Source organism: Herpailurus yagouaroundi, unplaced genomic scaffold (assembly GCF_014898765.1).
Source record: "Herpailurus yagouaroundi ecotype Mexico unplaced genomic scaffold, PumYag 181, whole genome shotgun sequence".
Taxonomy (NCBI): Eukaryota; Metazoa; Chordata; class Mammalia; order Carnivora; family Felidae; genus Herpailurus; species Herpailurus yagouaroundi.
In genome coordinates this window covers 34,779,874-34,799,291 of record NW_024412412.1, presented here as the reverse complement: position 1 = coordinate 34,799,291, position 19,418 = coordinate 34,779,874, and the positions used below count along the sequence as shown (strand labels likewise).

The 19,418-nt window shown below is 40.7% G+C and overlaps 1 long non-coding RNA gene across 5 annotated transcripts in view; it reads right to left on the bottom strand.

Annotated features, from left to right (window-relative positions):
* LOC121039862 (uncharacterized) overlaps window positions 1-19,418 on the bottom strand; it is a 59,125-nt gene that overhangs the window by 6,084 nt on the left and 33,623 nt on the right. For 2 of the 5 annotated variants that reach the window (XR_005795031.1, XR_005795034.1), the window contains exons 2-3: window positions 11,583-11,686; window positions 8,685-8,775 (exon numbers count right to left, since the gene is read on the bottom strand). This is a non-coding gene — a long non-coding RNA (uncharacterized LOC121039862). Of the gene's footprint in view, window positions 1-8,684; window positions 8,776-11,582; window positions 11,687-15,616; window positions 15,666-19,418 lie in introns of those variants that run through there. The other 3 variants (XR_005795033.1, XR_005795035.1, XR_005795032.1) reach the window with 2 other exon arrangements.

The window sequence follows — 19,418 nt, the reverse complement described above, 5'->3', positions numbered from 1 at the left end:
GCCGGGTCCCCTCACTCCCCCTGTTTGGGTGGGGAGGGATCTGGGCCTGCGCGCCTCAATCCCTAGGGCCCTGTTAAGTGTTCAGAGTTGCACCTTCAGGAGCTGGGCTTCCTTTCAAGACCTACATGGAGCTTCCCTGGGCTGTAGGGGGGCCCCTGTGAAGGGGAATCTGTCCAGGTCAGGGATCAGAAGCCCCTTTGTTCCCAAGCTGAACCCCATCCTCCAGTCAGCCTTAGTGCAGGAACTTCTTGTCCCCCACCCGTTGACTGTTCCTACAATCACAGCCAGAACTGCAGTGTCAGAGAAGAACAATTACACTTTGCCCCTGAATCCAAAAAGTGGGGAAGAGACGCATCTTAAAGAGGGAAGGGGGCCTGGGACGAGGAAACTTTGGGAGCTACAAGCTTGGTCCTACTATGACTTTGTAGGCTGTGGCCACGTTTGTCCTCGTCGGCCTTCTCCTGAATAATGAAGTGTTAAAAATGAATCTTCTGATTGAATTGAAATAAAGATGAACATAAACCAGGTCATACTCTATTCAATTTTTTGCTTCATATTTCAAAAGGAAATAAATCATCAAGTGCCCTAAGAAGCGGTCTACTGTGCCCAGTGGAAAACTCAACTGGCCAGGAGGAAAAGGTGCTGAGGAGGTGTGGGAAGGTGCCACTGCTGGGGGCAGTGTGGGGCCATGCAAAAAAAATGGACAGACAGGGGCCACTGCAGGCTCAGGGAACAGGGAGGTTCTGAGGGGATGGCAGGGCTGCATGAAACCAGGATGGAGAAAGGGGTACAAGGAAACTCGGGTCTTCTGTGGGTTAAGAGCCCCTGAGGCCCCCACATCTCACCTAGTGAGCACTTCTGACAGAACTCAGGAGAATCTTTTCCAAGAAGAGTAACCAGGTTTGCATGGACACTCCATGCCTGTGGTCCTGCTGCATGGATTTAACCGTCTCATCTAGAGACAAGGGATAAATATTTGGTGACATGTTTCCCTCACGACCCTCAATCCTTCATCACCACTCAAACCCTCTTCCACTCAGCTTGACTCAGTTGACCAAGTAATTTGAGGGAGCCATTTTCTGCAGCAACATACATGGGGCACACAAAGGACAATCACCACTCACCTGTCACTAACAGATGTATAAAAAGTACGACTCTTCATTATTTATTACATCAGGATTGGGGTGAAAAATCTGTTAGATCACAGGATCGGTAGCAAGAGATGGGGCTCCAGCTGGAAAGGAGACCTTGGGTGGCTTCCCCAAGCCCAGCCCTACTGGAGAGGCACAGGGCCCTGGGCTGTGAAGGCAGAGAGAGCCCCGCACCTGCCACAAGCACAAGGCAAGGGGCTAAGTGGGGCCTGGCCCAGACCCAGGCCCACCTCATAGCTCAAACCTAGCACTTTTCCACTTGGCCAGGCCTAGCTGCACCTATATAGCTCCAATGATGAGCTCTGTCCAGCTGATGTTCTAGAAGATTTCCCTACCAGGAGGCATGCGTTATAAAAGTAATTTCTGTTTTTATTTTATTTTATGGAGCTAATGCATCACTCTATAACAGGGCATGATGGAGACCCAGTTGGAATCCAGGTTTCAGGTTGGCCATGACTGCCATGCAATTACCACCTTGCATCCACCTCTGGGCGTGGGGCCCACAGGTTCTGTGCCTGAGTGACATATTTGCAGGGCATGCAGAAAAGGGAGTATTCGAACAATTGGTAAAACCCACTCCTTGTGTGCATGTGTTACAATCTCTCTTCTCTTCTGATGCATGGGTCCGGGAAGGAGGGGAAGCTGGTGAATGAATCCCCACAGGATTCCCGGAGGCTGGCAGTGCTGGTTGGGCACTCAGCTTTTGGTCGCCAGTGGAATCTGAACAAGCAACTCTCCTGCACTTGACCATGGTCTTTTTGATCCTGTATCTACCATGTACATTAGACCAGCACCGCCAACACAAGTATATTACAGGCCACACATTAAATTTGAATTCATAGTTACCACTCTAAAAGAGTACAAAGAGAGAGGTCAAATTAATTTGAACAATATATTTTTTAACCTAAAATAACCAACATAGTATCATTTCAATATGTAATCCATATAAAACATTCAGATGTTTTACTTTCTTTAATATTTCACTCAAAAAATAAAACCCATGCTCCCTACATGGTGTCCAGGGTATGTGATCTGCCTCTACTTGTCCTTCTGACTTCTTCATCCTCCACTCACCCCAGCTGCCCTCCAGCTTTGCTCAGAGAAGTCCAGTCCCTGCACTCAGGGGCAATAGTTCCTGGGGGGGGCCCTCTTAGGACCTCTCCCTGGCTCCCTGCACCAGAGACAGTGGCTCTGTATCAAAGTCACCATTCCCATCTGTCTCTGTCCCATCCGTCACCCAATTATCCTTGGGGTTCCTAGTCTCTGTCCCATCTGTCACCCAATTATCCTTGGGGTTCCTAGTATGTCTTAACTGACACATTCTTCTGTCTGTCTGGATGCCATCCCAGAAGGAGAGTTCCAGAAAGCAGGGGCCCCATGTCTTCCACTAACACAGTGCCTGGCACACAGGAGACATCCAATAAACACCAGGGAAATAAAGGACCAGGACCTGCAGGCATCAGAAGACCAGAGGGACACGAAGACAAGGGCAGGGTAAGGCTTGGAAATCAGTCTTCCAATGTACCTGCTGGACACAACCCCTCCCAGGGGCTGGGCTCTCATCTCTGTGGGGCAGCTAATCCTGGTGAACTCTGTCTTGCCCTGCAGAATGGCTGAGGAAGTTAGGGCCTGTGGGGACAAGGTAAAGACAGGCATGAGTGGCAGCCAGACTCTCCTCCCTCTTGGGATGCTTCTCACATTCTCTCCACCCCAGCCAAAAAAAAACCAAACAGACTGGGACATTTCCTCCTGCTCTATACTCTCTTTCTTTTGTATTCATGTTTGTCCCTTGGCCTTCGGTGCTAACAAGTTAATTTCACACCAGAAAAATTTTTCCAGTATTTTTTTCTCTTGTAATACAATAAAATGTATTTATTCCAGAAAACATGGGCAAGGAAAGTTTTTATAAGAATCTGAAACCACATGTGATGTCCTCAATTAGAGACAACATTATTTTGTTCCTTTTAGTTGTTTTATTTGACCTTATGTGTGAATTCACTTCCTCTTTCTCTCTCTTGAGCACACACACAACACACACACACACACACACACACACATATTTACATTTAAGGGTTATATTATGAGCACACTTTTTAAAAATCAGGACATAGAGGGGAACCTAGTGGGCTCAGTCAGTAGAGCATGTGACCCTTGATCTCAGGGTCATGAGTTCAAGCCCCACACTGAGCATGGAGCCTACTTAAAAACAAACAAACAAACAAACAAATATCAGGATATGGGATCACATGTTAAGTAACGAACTTCTGACTTTAACCTGACAAGCTCACCCCAAAGGAGCTTGCCAGTGTCTCACAAAATACCAAAGAGTCATACAGAAGAGAAAATAGCAACACAGGAAATTGGGTCAGGGTCTCTCTGTTCAAAATGGCATCATGAGGACAGCCAAAGAAATATGATACGAATAACTAGTAATGTTAATGGGTTTTTTGTTTTGTTTTGTTTTTTGGGGGAGGGGGGAGAGAGAGAGAGAATCTTAAGCAGTCTCCACGCTCAGTGCAGAGCCTGACATGGGGCTCAATCTCATGACCATGAAATCATGACCTGAACCAAAATCAAGAGTTGGACACTTAACTGACTGAAACACACAGGCGCCCTTTAATGTTAATGTTCTAATTTTGAGGGTTGTATTGTGGTTACAGGAGAGAATGCTCTCATTTGTTGAAAACATACACTAAAGCATTCAGTCATTGATCATGTCAACAGCTCTTTTCCAAATGGTTCACGACAAGGGTTTTTGCAGTTTTTGGAACTTTCCTTTAACATGAGAGTGTTTTAAATTAGAAAGTTAAATTAAATGAGAGAAAGAAAGAAAGAAAGAAAGAAAGAAAGAAAGAAAGAAAGAAAAAAAAAAATAAAAAAAAAAAAACAGCTTATTTTGAGCCCAGTTCAATCGACTGTATCTAAACGAGGTAAAATGCAGACCTCTCCCACATAAAGCCTGCCAAGCATTTGGTGACATCTAAGCTCCCGTGTGTCCCTCATGTCCTCCCTGTTCCAGGCTGAGCCTCCTCTGAGTCCGGGGAATGCGGGATCTCCTTTCTCTTCTCCCATAATGCTCTTCCCTCCTGTCTTTCCCAGTTCTCCTCCTCAGACTCTTTCCCTCAGTATTTTATTATGAACATTTTTAAGAATTCAGTAGAGTTTAAAGACTTATATAATGAACTCCCATATATTCGCCACCTAGATTCTATAACCAAGATTTTGCCAAATCTGCTTTACTCCATATTTCTTTCCATATCCATCCCTCTGCCCATTCATCTGATGAAATTCAGTTGTAGATATCAGTACATTTCTCTTAATACTTCATCATATATTTCAATAACTAGGGTTCAATATTTGTTGACAGTTTTCTTCATGGTAAAACTTACAAAGAGAGAAATGCCCAGTTCTTAAGGGCACCACTCAAAGAGCTTTGAAAAATGCAATCGTGTGTGTAGCCCAAATGCCCTATGAGGTCATGGTACATAAGCATTATTTCAGAAAATTGCCTCATGCTCCATCTTATCCTAATCTGCTATATGACTGCATGAGAAAATGGTCTTTATCAGATGTCCTAACATAATAGGAGCATTTAGCATGAACGGGGGATTCAATGTTGTTAAATGCTTTTTCTGCATCCTTTCATCTATTCATATAATTTTTCCTCTTATACTGTTAATATAGTGAAAAACACTGATTAATTTTTCAAATGTTAATGCAACACTTATTCCTGTGATTAACCCCAGTTGGCTGATATGTTATCTTATTTAAATATTGCTGAATTTAGTTCACTTTGGTTCAGGATGTTTGCATCTAATTTCAGGAGGGATATTAATTAGTATATTTCTTCTTTTGAAATGTTTTGCCAGGTTTTGGCATTAGGGCTGTGCTGGCTTCATAAACCACTGAAGAACTCCTATATTTTCTGAAAGAATTTGTGTAAGATTAGTGTTACTTCTTCCATAAATATTTATAGAATTTACCAGTGAAACAGCCCAGGCCTACAGTTTTCTTTGTGGTAAGTTTTTAAATAATGAATCCCAATTCATAACTAGGTACAAGATAATTCAGATTATATTTTCATTTTGTGTCCATTTTGCTAAGTAGTATTTTTCAAAGAACTTATACACTTTATCCAAGTTGTCTCATTTATTGGCATGAATTTGTTTGTAAGACCCCCTTTTTAAGATTTTATTTTTAAGTAATCTCTATGCCCAATATGGGGGTCAAATTCACCACCCCAAGATCAAGAGTTGCACATTTCACCAACTGAACCAGCCAGGTGCCCTAGATCCCCTTGATATCATTTTAATGGATGCAGAATTTGTTGTTACATTAATCATTAATTCCTGACACTGGAATTTTGTGTTCTCTTTTTTCCTTTGTTAGTCTAGTTAGAAGTTTATTACTTTTGATGATCTTTCAGAAAACCAACTTTCCATTTTGTCAGTAGTATTTTTTATTGTTTGTATCTGTGACATAATGGAAGTGTGTGGTGTGTGTGTGGTGTGTGTGTGTGTGTGTGTGTGTGTGTGTGTGTGTGTGTGTGTAGTCTCTACCCCTAGTTCCTGAAACAGAGATCCTGGAACTTTTATGACTTCCTCAGTGATGGGGGCGATATGAGTGTCTTTTTTTCTGATGAGGCCACTCTAGGTGGGCTCCAGGACAGCTTCTGGGTGAAAGCTGGTCACTGAAAGACCAAGCCATGATTAGAAGTTTGAAACTTTCAGCCCCTCACCCCCATTCTCTGGGGAAAGTGAGAGGGGTAGAGATTGAGATAATAATTGACAGTGCACTGTGTGAGGAAGCCTCCATAAAATCCCAAGAGTATGGGGTTCAGAGAGCTTCCAGGTTGGTGAACACATCCATGTGCTGGGAGGGTGGTACATATCAACTCCACAGGGACAGAAGTTCCTGCACTCTGGACTCTTCTGGACCTCACCCAATGTACTTTATCTGTCTACTCATTTGTATCCTTTATAATAAATCGATAAACATGTTTCCCAGAGTTATTTAAGCTGTTATGGCAAATTATTGAATCTGAGGAGAGGGTCATGGGAACCCCCAATTTACAGCCAAGTCGGACTAAAGTGTGGATCACGTGGGAGCCCACTGCTTGTGACTGATGTCTGAAGTGGGGATGGTTATGTGGGACCAAGCCCTTAACCTGTGGAGTCTGCGCCAACTCCTAGTAATCAGTGTCAGAATATTCTATTTCACTGATTTCTATGCTTGTTACTTCACTTGGTTTAAATTTGTATTTATCTCTATGGCTGATTAATGCTGATCTTGAGGTCACAGATTTTATGTATTTCTTCCTTTCTTCTTAACAGCTTTAGTGAGATATAATTCACACAATTAATAATTATGATTCTTTATATAAATCACTCATTTAAACTATACATTTCAATTGTTATAACTAGAGAGTTACACAACCATCACTAGAATCAATTCTGGAATATTCTTTAACACCCAAAAGAAACCATTAGTAATCATACTCTGTTGCCTCTAACCCTCTGTCCCTTTAATAAAGGCACTGAAAGCTATACATTTTAATCTGATTGCTGGTTTTCACAGCATCTGACATATTTTGATGTGTTATATTTTCATTGGCATTTATTGAGAGAAGTTTTTAAAGTTCCTTTTCTTCTTTGAATCATGGATAATTTAAAAGTGTGTTGCTTGATATACAAATTTTGGGGGTCTTCTTAGATATTGTTACTCATTTCCACTTTAGTTTCATTGAGTTAGAGAATGGTGCTTGTATGATTTCATGTGCTTACATTTAATTTAGACTTGTTTTATAGCCCAGGACGTGGTATATCTTAGTCAATGTACCATGTTCACTAGAAAAGAATGAATCTAAAGTAGATACTGCAAATGTGCTCTATGAATGTTAATTAAATCAACATGCTTTATAATGTTTAGATTTCTTATGACTTCAATGAGTTTTCATGTAATCATTCTATCAGTTGCTTATAAAGGGGTGTTATAATCTCCCTTTCATTCTGTAGATTTTTCCTTCATGTAGTTTGAAACTGTATGAGTTACATGTACATATATGATTATTATGACTCCTTGATGAATTGATCTTGTTAATATTACAAAAAATTCACTCTTACAAAGCTATAGAAATCAAAATGGTATGGTATTGGCATAAAAACAGATATGGCATAAAAACATGGACCAATGGAATGGAACAGAGAACCCAGAAATAAACCCAAACATCTAAGATCAATTAATTTACTACAAAGGAGCCAAGAACATACAACGGAGAAAGGGCAGTCTCTTTAATAAATAATATTGGGAAAACTGGACAGCCACATGCAAAAGACTGAAACTTGATCATTATCTCATACCATACACAAACATTAACTCAAAGTGGATTAAAGACTTTGAACATAATACCTGAAGTCATAAAACTCCTAAAGAAAACATAGGTGATAAGCTCCTTGACATAGGTCTTGGTGATTAGTTTTTGAATCTGACACCAAAAGCAAAGGCAACAAGAGCAAAAATAAATAAGTGGGACTACATCAAACTAACAAGCTTCTTCACAGCAAAGGAAACTATCAAGAAAATGAAAAGGCAATCTACCAACTGGGAAAAGATACTTGCAAATCATAGATCTGATATAGGGTTATTGCCTAAAAATATAAAGAACACATACAACTCAATAGCAAAAATACAAACAATCCAATTAAAAAGTAGACAGATAAGCCCCACATTGGGTGAGCAAGAGCCCTGCTTTGGGTAAAACACAAGCCCTGGGTGAGCCCCGCTTCTCTCTCTCTCTTTCTCTACCTCTGTCTCTCTCCCTCTCTCTTTATCTCTGACCCTCGCTCACTTGCGCCCTCTCTCCCTCTCAAAAAGTAAAATAAAAAGTAGAGCATCTGAACCACCATTTTTCCAAAGACAGAGACCAACAGAGACATGAAAAGATACTCGACATCACTAATAGAAATGCAAATCAAAACCACAATAAGGTATCACGTTACACCTGTTAGAATGGCTATTATAAAAACAAACAAACAAACAAACAAACAAACAAACAAAAAACAAGAAATAACAAGAACTGGCAAGGAAGTGGAGAAAAAAAGAATACCCTTGTGTACTGCTGGTGGGACTGTAAATTGGTGCAGTCACTATGGAAAACAGTATGGAATTTCCTTTAAAAGTTAAAAATAGAAGCAACATATAATCCAGCAATCCCACTTCTGGATATTTCTCCAAAGAAAAGGAAAATGCTAAGTTGAAAAGACATATGCACACCCATGTTTGCTGTAACATTATTTACAATAGCCACGACATGGAGGCAACTTAAGTGATTATTCATTTATGAATGAATACGAGATTGAGGTATGTATATTATCTTGTATACATATCATGTATATATATATAAATCCTGCCATTTGTGATAACATGGCTGGACTTTGAGGGCATTATGATAAACAAAATAAGTCAGAGAAAGACCAATACCATGTGATCTCACTTATATGTCGAATCTTAAAAAACAAAACAAAACAAACTTACAGACACAGCAAACAGATTTGTGGTAGCCAGAGGTGTGGTAGCCATGGGGGATGGATGAAATGGGTGAAGATGGTCAAAAGATATAAATTTCCTGTTATAAAATAAGTCCTGATGGTGTAATGTACAGCAGTGTGACTATAGTTAATAATACCATATTGCATATTTCAAAGTTGCTAAGAGAGTAGACCTTAAAAGTTCTCAACACAAGAAAAAAATTGTAACTATGTGTGGTGATGGATGTTAACTAGACTTATTGTGGCGATCATTTCACAATATACACAAATATCAAATCATTATGTCATACACCTGAACCTAATATAATGTCATGTGTCAATGATCTCTCCATTAAAAACAAAACAAAAACAAAACACCTCCACACATGCAGCAACCACACATGGGCCTGTTGCTGCTCTGGAGCCACTGAGTCCCCAGACCCCTTACTCTCCTGCTTTGTAAAAACCGTTTCACACTTACTCTTCTCCTCCAGCACCTCCTCACTGCTTTTCAGTCTCAGCAAATGACTTTACTTCTTAACCTCAGGGAGAAAGTAGCTCTCTGTAGAAAACTTCCATGGGCTCCATTCAGGGAATCTCCCCACGCATTTGGCTTCAGTGTCCACACCCTCTGCCTCCCCTTCCATTAGGACAAATAAAGTTCCTTCTTTTTTTCTCAGGATATTCTTTGTCTTGAAGTCAACCTCATCTGACATTAAGATGGCCACAGCAGATTTCTTACCTCTACTATTTGAATGGTATATCTTCTTCCATCCTTTTATTTTCAATATATCTGTGTCATGCTTTTAGATTGTGTCTTTAGGGATGCCTGGGTAGCTCAGTTGGTTAAGGTTAAGCATCCAACTTCAGCTCAGATTGTGATCTCACGGTTAGTGAATTCGAGTCCTGAATTGAGCTCCCATTGGGCTCTGCACTCACAGAGTCTGCTTGGGATTCTTGCTCTCTCCTCTCTCTCTGCCCCTCCCCTGCTCACTCTTTCTCTCAAAATAAATAAAAACTTAAAAAAAATTGCATCTCTAATTGACATTATGTAGTTGGTCTCACTCTCTCATTCCTCTAACCTCTTCTACTTTTGAATTGCAGTGTTTATGGGATTTATAGTAAACATAAAAATTAATATGGTTGAAATAGCTGTATAAGTTACCATTTGTTTTGTTTGTCCAGTCTTCCCCCCACCCCATGTTCCTCCTTCCCTGCATATTTTGATGTTAATTATTTTTTAGAATTCCATTTTGTATGTGTATTGGCTTTTCATCTATACATATTTTCATCATCTCTATTTTTTTTTTTTTTTAATTTTAAGTCGGCTCCATACCCAGTTGGGGCTTGAACTCATGACCCTGAGATTAAGAGTTGCATGCTCTACAACTGAGCCAGCCAGGTGCCACTATACATATTTCCATCATGAATATACAATTGGTATAGGTAGTAAAATACACGACCTTAATTGTTTTCAGTCTATTGACAGGCTCTTAAAAAGAGATTATTGAGGAATAATTGACATATGGTAAACTGCACATCATTAAATTACACAATTTGATAGATTTTGACACATGCATCTGTGAAATGCCACCACAATCAGCCTAATGACCATGTCATCACCCCTAAAGTTTCCTCTTGCCCCTTGATAATCCTCCCTTCTGCCCTGACCCTTTTGGACCCAGGGAACTATTGATCTACTTTCTGTCACAATAGAATGGTTTGAAGTTTGTAGATTTTCACATAGGTGGAATCAGAGAGGATGTATTCCTTTCTCTCTGTTTTCTTTCACTCCAAACTATTATTTTGAAATTCATACATGTTGTTCTGTATTTCAATACTTCATGCCTTTTCATTGCTGAATTTCATAGCATAATATTAGTGTAAAAAGTAAGAGACTTACAAGATAGATCAATTCATTACCGCTTCCCATTCTTTTTGCAGTAGCTGTTCTAGGAATTGCCTATCTACATGTTATAAACCACACAAACAATGTAACAATATTTGTATATACTTTTAAGAAATTAAGAGGATATAACAGTCCTTTACATTTGGTTCATATTTTCTATTTCTGGTGATCTTTCTTCCTTTCTCAACATGCACACTTCCATTTGTTGTCATTGTTCGACCTGAAACCTTCATTCAGTCTTCTGGCAATGAAATGCTACTACTGTCTCCAAAATCACATTCATAGTCCTAATTCTTAAGCCCTTTTCTACCGATTTACTCTTTGACTTTGTTTTTTTGTTTGTTTATTTTTGAGAGAGAGAGAGCGTGAGTGCAGGAGGTGCAGAGAGAGAGGGAGACAAGTGGGCTCCATGCTGACAGCAGAGAACCCAATGTGGGGCTTGAGCCCACAAACTGTGAGATCATGATCTGAGCTGAAGTTGGATGCTCAGCTGACAGAGCTACCCAGGTGCTCTTTGACTTTGTTAATGACCTCTGCCACCTCTCAGGTTAGGAAACCTGGGCTACTGAACTCAATTCATCCCCTGCCAGTGTTATCATAATTGTTTCCCTCACATCAGTGTCACCTGCCACTTTCCTTTTCAGGCTGATACAACCTAAACACTTACCCTAACCACTAAGACATGTACCAAATGCTCCTCAGGGCACATCTGAGTTCACACATCTCGTCCCCCATCCAAAGAGCAAACAATTTTATTTTTATAAACAAATATCTGTAATGGTGCTAGTGTGATCAGGGCTCACCCACTGAAAAGTTGACACCTGGCTCCTGGAGCTCATGGATCTGGGCAGTTCCTCTGGATGATATTCACTGACCTCTTTTCTATCCTCAACCTACCTGTCATATTTCCCACCACCCACATTAAATATACTCTACGACAGGACAAGATCATGTCAGTGTCAGTACAGAGAATTAGAGCCCAAGCCACCCACTCACCTGGGGAAGGCATGTCTTGAGCCTGGTGATCAACACTGTAGAAGGAGCATCAGTGACATGACATGGGCCTTCCTTTCCTTACGAAAGATCCAGGTCACAGGGAGCTGAGGCAGACACACAGATAACAAGGTTGACAACAGTGAAAAGGGCTTGGAGGGGTTGCCCAGGCAGAGGTGACAATGCCACGGGTGTAGGGACACTAGTGGACATAGAGGGGAAAGTCCACAGGAACAGGATCAGACAAGAGAGAAGTCAAAGTAATGGGCAGAGTAGAGGATAAGCCATTCTAGTTTGTGGTTATCTCTGCTTCTGGAGACCGAGGGTGTAGCCAGAGATCGACTGTGCCAACCTGTAGACGTGGGCTCATGGTTCGGTATATGTATAAGAGAGGGAGGCAGAAAAACAGAGCTTGGCACATGTTAAGTGCTGTTTGTAGGTACATGTTGTGACTGGTATAAACATTAGCCACAAGGTTGACTTTAATTAAAATCACATCCTCCAGGCCAGCAATATTATAACCTGGGATCTTGCAACAACTCTGTCAGAGTCCAAATACAGGTGAATAACATTCCCCAACACCATCGCAGCCTCTCTGGAGATGGGATAAGGTGAGGATGACGAGACCCCATGCTATTTTCCTTTAGTTATTTAGGTCCTTGATCTCATCTCCTCCACCACACTGTGAGCTCCCAGGACTAGGATAAACATGGGTCATTTGTTTCCCTCCCCAAGGGCCCAGACTTTCCCTGAGTAAAAGGCTTGTTAGCTGCTTGGCGGGTTAATAAGAACACCTTCTCTTAGGAAACAAAGAAGGTGAGCCTAGGGATGGCCTTGTTGCAATCCCTAAGGAAAGTTTCCAGGCTGCAGCACAGGGAGGGGACCCAAAGGGAGCCCTGTGACTTCTGTTGAGGAGACACAGGCAGGAGTTCCAAGAGGCTGAATGCAGTGCAGAGGGCTGGAGAAGATGCTGAACAGAAAGTGTTCTGCAGATGTCCAGTGTCTGGATGTGTGCTCATCTGTGCATGCATGACAGGGACCCACCCAGGCAGAGAAGAGACCATCAGAAATCAGCAGGCTGGACAAGGTTTGAGGCTTGCCCAGGTCTTGGAATTGTTTTTGCTCCCATTCATCAGAATGGATGAACTGCATAAAGGGATGCCAGCTGGTTATCAGAAGTTTATTATTAGAGTCTTAGTAGTTAAAATTAGCCCAAGTAAGGTAACTGTATCCCAAGCCATAAAGTTTAAAAGGCAGTATCAGATGATCCAACTGATACTCAGTTTTCTTAATTTTGATGACAATAATACCCAACACTCTTTGAATGAATACTACAAAGTTCAATTCCCAACAAAGTAAATTTAACAATGTCTACTATTTAATAAAAAAATTACCAGACATCAAAAATGGCAAAAAAAAAAAAAAAATCTCCACAAACAGGAAAAATTCAATCAATAGAAACAATCAAAAAAAAATAAGAGAAATAATGGAATTTAAATGAAGAACTTAAAACAGCTAATCTAAATCTTTTAATATTCTTCAGTGTATTAAATCTCCTGAATACGATCAGGAGGAAATGGCTGGTATTAAAAACATCAATGAAACTTCTAGATATTAAAAAAGTACACTGTCTGTAATTAAAGATACACTGAACGGGATTAACAGCAAATTAGATACTGCATAATGTCAGTGAGTTTGTAGACAGAGCAATAGGAAGACCCAAAATGAAACAAAGAGAAAAAATAAGGGAAAAATGAACAGATCCTATATTAGCTCTGAAATACTATCAAGGATTTAACATACAAGCAATTGGAGACCCAGTAAAGAGAAAAAATGGGCAAAATATTTGAGGAAATAATGGTCAAAATTTTTCCAAATTGGACATAAATTATAAAGCCAAAGGTCTAAGAAATCCAACCAACTGCAATATAAAGAAAACCACACTCTGATGGTTAATTTTATGTGTCATCTTGACTGGATCACAGTGTGTCCAGATATTCAGCTAAATACTATTTCTGTGTGTGTCTGTGAGGGTGTTTCCATACGAAACTGACATGTGAATTGGTGGCTCAGTGAAGCAGTTTGCCCTCCCAAAGTGGGTGAGCATCATGTAATCTTTCGAGGTCCTGACTGCTAAAGCTGTGATGTCCGTCTTCTCCTGCCCTTGGAACTTCTGGTCCTTAGGCCTTCAATCTAAACTAGACTCTACATATTGTCTCCTCTGGTTCTCAGGGCTTCAAACTCTGACTGAATTAAACCACTTGCTTTCCTGGTTCTCTAGTTAACTGTCATCAGATTGTGAGACTTTTAAGCTGCCATAATTGGTGACCAGTCATCTGCAGCCCTCAGAAGCTTTTCAGAAGCTCCTGCCTCCACCTCAGGGAGCCCATACCAAGGGGCCAATACAAGCAGGTGGCAGCCACTGCCGGGGTGGAAACCATGTGGCCCTGTGACCCTGTCAACATCATAGTGACTCTGTCAACATCATAGTGACTGACACCTCCCTGAGGATGTGATTTGAACTCCCACACAGCCTCACAGAAGTGCCCACACAGCCCTCAGCAGTTAACAAAGGGCCCTGCAGGCTTTCTTCTCCTCCCCATTCTACACTTGAAGAAGCAGGGCCACACCAGGCTCCCAAAGCTGGAAAGGAGCAGAGCAGGGCCACTGTGTCCAGCTCCAATATCAGAGCCCATTCAGCCTAACTGAGCTTCTGAGCCTCTGAAGCTCACAATTCCTACTGTCATAGAGAGAGGGAGCTGGAAGGAAAAGACCCAGAATAGAAGTGGGACCATTCTAGCACATGCAGAGTAAAGACGCAGGGTTAGGAAAGAGCTCAGCATTGGGTCCCAACTGATGTAATCCTTCCAACAGCCCCAGGACATGGGTGACATCTCATTACAGGTAGAGCTGTGGCCAGTAACTGGCCCCAGGTGACATAGTTCAGGTGAACGACTGGGATTCCACTCCCCTGCCACCTAATCAAGGTATCTTGATCATCTTCTCCCAGAAATCTCATGGATCCTTGTAAACCTCTGTTAGCACCAAGGAATCAAAACCACAATGGTAGTGCATCATTTTGTACCTCTTAGACTAGCAAAGAATGAAAGTTTAGTGTAACAAGGGTAAAAGGAATCAGGCACAATTATGCATTCCTTTTTTTAAAATTGAGAGTTATTCTGTGGCTTAACGTGATCTATTCTGAAAAATGTTCCATGTGTACTTGAAAAGAATGTGTATTCCACTGTTTTTGGACAAAATGTTCTGATATAGCTGTTAGGTCCACCCGGTCCAATGTGAAATTCAAAGCTACTGTTTCTTGTTGATTTTCTGCCTGGATGATCTATCCCCTGATGTAAGTAGGGTGTTAAAGTTCCCTACTATTATTGTATTACTGTCAATTTCTTCTTTTATGTCTGTTAATGGTAGTTACACGTATTTGGGTGCTTCCAAATTGGGTTCATAAATATTTACAATTGTTACAACTTTTTGTTGGATTGTTCCCTTTATCGTTATGTAGTGTCCTTCTTTGTCTCATTACAGTCTTTGTTTTAATGTCTGTTTTGTCTGTTGCAAGTACTGCTACACTGGCTTTTTTCTTTTTAAGTTTTATTTTATTTTATTTTATTTTATTTTTGAGAGAGAGAGAGACAGAGCGTGAACAGGGGAGGGGCAGAGAGAGAGGGAGACACAGAATCTGAAACAGGCTCCAAGCTCTGAGCTGTGGGCACAGAGCCCAACGTGGGGCTTGAACTCACAGACCGTGAGATCATGACCTGAGCTGAAGTCAGACACTTAACCGACCGAGCCACCCAGGCGCCCCTACCCTGGCTTTCTTTTCACATTCATTTGCATGGCAAATATTTTTCCAACCCTTCACTTTCAATCCACATGGGTCTTTAGGTCTGAAGTGAGTCTCTTGGAGACAGCACATAGATGGGTTTTGCTTTTTAATCCATTTCAGTCCTTCTATGCCTTTTGATTGGAGCATTTAGTCTATCCACACTTAAAGTAATTATTGAGAGGTATATACTTACTGCCATTTTGTTACTTGTATTATGGTTGCTTTTGTAGTTCTTCTGTTCCTTTCTTCTTCTCTTTCTTCTCTCTTCCCTTGTGGTTTGATGGCTTCCTTTATCGTGCTTGGATTCCTTTCTCCTTGATTTTTGCATATCTATTATAGGTTTTGAGTTTGTGGTTAGATTAGATTCATATATAATGTATAGCAGTCTATATTAATTGATGGTCACTTAAGTTTGAGCCCATTCTAAAAGCACTAAATTTTATTACTCCCCCATCATATTTTATGTATATAATGTCACACTTTACTTCTTTTTATTTTGTGGATCCCTTGACTGACTTTTGTAGATATAATTGAATTTACTGCTTTTGTGCTTTAACTTCCATATTAGTTTTATAAGTGATTAATCTACTACTTGCATTATATATTTGCACTTACCTATGAATTTTTTTCCTTTTATAGCTTTCTTACTCCTGATTATGAACTTTTGTTTCCACTCAAATAAGTCCCTTTAACATTTCTTGTAAGGTTGGTTCAGTGGTGATGAACTCCTTTAACTTTTGTTTGTCTGGGAAACCCTATCTCTCCTTTATTCTGAAGGATAACCTTGCTGGGTATTCTTGATTGTGGCTTTTCTTCCTTTCAGTACTTTGAATATCATGCCACTCCCTCTGGCCTGCAAAGTTTCTGCTGAAAAATCAGCTGATAGCCCTATGGGGTTTCCCTTGTATGTAACTGTTTCCTTTGCTGCTTTTAAAATTCTTTATCACTACTTTTGCCATTTTAATGATGTGTCTTGGTGTGGACCCCCTTGGGTTAAATTTGTTGGGGGCTCTCGGTGCTTCCTCGATCTGGATGCTTACACTTATGCATGTGTGATGTGAGTGTAAAACTGGAACAACTTTCTTTTGGAGAAGAATTTACCGATATAAAAACAAAATCCTAAAATCATTTTTCATATCAATACAAGTGTAATTACTATCATGACGTTGGAATTAGCAAAACCAAAACCAGTGTATAATCTAAGCAGCTATGCATAAAAGGGAAGAATAAAATAATCTTTGGTTCTATCATGCAATAAAATACCACTGTTTAAAAAATGAAGATAAATATGAATGTACTGACATAAAACAGCTAATGTAATTTGTTATTAGCTTTAAGAAGTACATCTTAAATGCATAGAAAAAGGCAAGACTTATGGGAGGCTAACAGGCGTGTTTGGGCTTACATTCCCCAAACCATCAAATCCAGATTTTTGACCTTGTCTACATAGGTCATCCTTACATTTATCCTGGAGTAATACAGCCTTACTAAAATAAGCCATTCATCATGCAGTGTAAACACAGGCCCTACCTAATATAAACTGATATTTTAAAAATAAATTCTGAAATATTACTGCTTTTCTGAATTTTTTGCTGATTTATTCAATGAAAACATTTACAATTTTATGATTTCTATAACCTTGATTTGGGTTTGTCTTTTTTTTTTTTTTTTAATGTAAAAGTAACCTTGAAAAGGGTAATTGGCTGGAGTTTCCACTAACTTGGAAAATAATTCCAAGTATGCATATATTTCCATAATAAGTGTCTTCAGGATGCACATCCTTACCAGTTTCATTCTCAAAATCAAAATCAAAATCAAAACAAGAGCTTCACACCAGCCTCCTAAACTAAGATAGATCTTGGGTCCTGCTGTATGATTATTGGTGGTTTACCTTGTGAGCCCTGTATGCATTCCTGTGGATGGAAGTGACTGGAAAAAAATCGGTAAGTTGCTCACAATGGCCACTCAGGGGAACTGAATCAAAAGTAGGTGGGAAAGTTGCTTTTCTGTAAAAATTGATTGGAAAAATAGACACAGTTTGCATGTTTTAGAATTTAAACTGTTAACCTTAAATATAAAATTATTAGCTATTTTACCAGCAAAAGCTGGGTTTATTTGAGGATAACAGATAATTGCAATCCAGAACAAGAAAGCCAGAGTAAAACCATAGGCAGCTTCCCCCAACAAAGTTGGAGAATGCTCTTTTTTTTTTTTTTTTAATTTTTTTTTCAACGTTTATTTATTTTTGGGACAGAGAGAGACAGAGCATGAACGGGGGAGGAGCAGAGAGAGAGGGAGACACAGAATCGGAAACAGGCTCCAGGCTCTGAGCCATCAGCCCAGAGCCTGATGCGGGGCTCGAACTCACGGACTGCGAGATCGTGACCTGGCTGAAGTCGGACGCTTAACCGACTGCGCCACCCAGGAGCCCCGAGAATGCTCTTTTACAGAGGAAAGCAGGAAGCTGGGAAAGTTCTTATAAATGCAAAGACTACTGGAGTAAACTGGGAGCTGAAAGTATAGTGGCTGTCCATCAGTTGTGGCTCTCATTGGCTAGGCTGGTGGGCTGCCTTCCATCCTCCTACTAGAATAGTGAACTACTATCCACTTCAAGGTCTGTCTCTTCCTGTTGAGTCTGCAGTTAAGGAGGAGTGGTAGGGCATGAGAGTTTTTCTGGCTGAACCTCCTGACTCCATTTTAGTGAGGTTTCCCTTTATTAATTTTCACAAAACAGAGGCATGAAGAAAGGAAAGGGAAAGGAAGAGAAAGGCCACATCAAGTCTTGCTAATGTCAACCTAAAATTGTCAAGAAGCAATAATTTAAGCAAAAGAATTTATTTAGGATCAAAGAATTGCCATTCGGGGTACACATATTTGGGTAACAACCCAATAATGTCCTACTAGGGAGCAAAAATTAGGGGTTTCTAAAGACAAAAAGAAAAAGTTGTGTTTGTTGCCTACAAGAATTTTTATTGTGTTGAAAGGACTTCCACTAACTCCATTTTTACCTCTGTCTGTACTTTCTAATTGATTAATTTCTTTCCAGCTTATCTTTTTCTGCCCCAGCTTATCTTCTAACTCAGGCAAAAGACCCCACTGGCTAAGCATCCCATGACAAAAACCAATCTACCCCTCAAGCAATAAAGACTCCATGTGATTGACTCCAAGAAAGTGATGGACTTGACCTTTACCACAGACATGAACATATCCACTAACCTTTGTCCCACATTTTTTTTTTAATTTTTTTTCAACGTTTATTTATTTTTGGGACAGAGACAGAGCATGAACGGGGGAGGGGCGAGAGGGAGACACAGAATCAGAAACAGGCTCCAGGCTCTGAGCCATCAGCCATCAGCCATCAGCCCAGAGCCTGACGCGGGGCTCGAACTCCCGGACCGCGAGATCGTGACCTGGTTGAAGTCAGACGCTTAACCGACTGCGCCACCCAGGCGCCCCTGTCCCACATTTTCTTTACAGAATTTTAAGCACTTTGGGGACTGTTTTGGGGACACTAGTCACTACCTTCCTAGTGTTGGGTCTCACTGAAATAAATTCCTTTCTTGTTTCACCACTCCCGGTCTCTCTGCCTTTGGATTTTGTTCGCAGGGAGTGGCTGAATCTTGCACCCTTGGGCCACAGCTACAGTGTTGGTGCCAGAAAGCTAATCTTGACTAAACATAATTGGTTCCTAGGGCTATCAATAAGCAAAAGTCCTTTACTATAACAAGTTGTAGGTGTTCTTGCAGAATCCTTGGAATCTTTGCAATTTGCTCCAGTTAAAAAATTCATGGTTCTACCTACTAAGGATTATAAGGAGGTGCATCTCCTGAAAGGCCTTCTAACTCCATTTTAAAGCCCCTTGACATAAGGGACTCCATTTTATTTCACCGTTCACACAGTGGAGTCTTCCTGGATTCTGGAATTCATTCTGGGGCAGCCAGACCTGCTTGGGACCAGGATGCGGGGGGGGGGGGGGGGGGGGGGGGGGGGGGGGG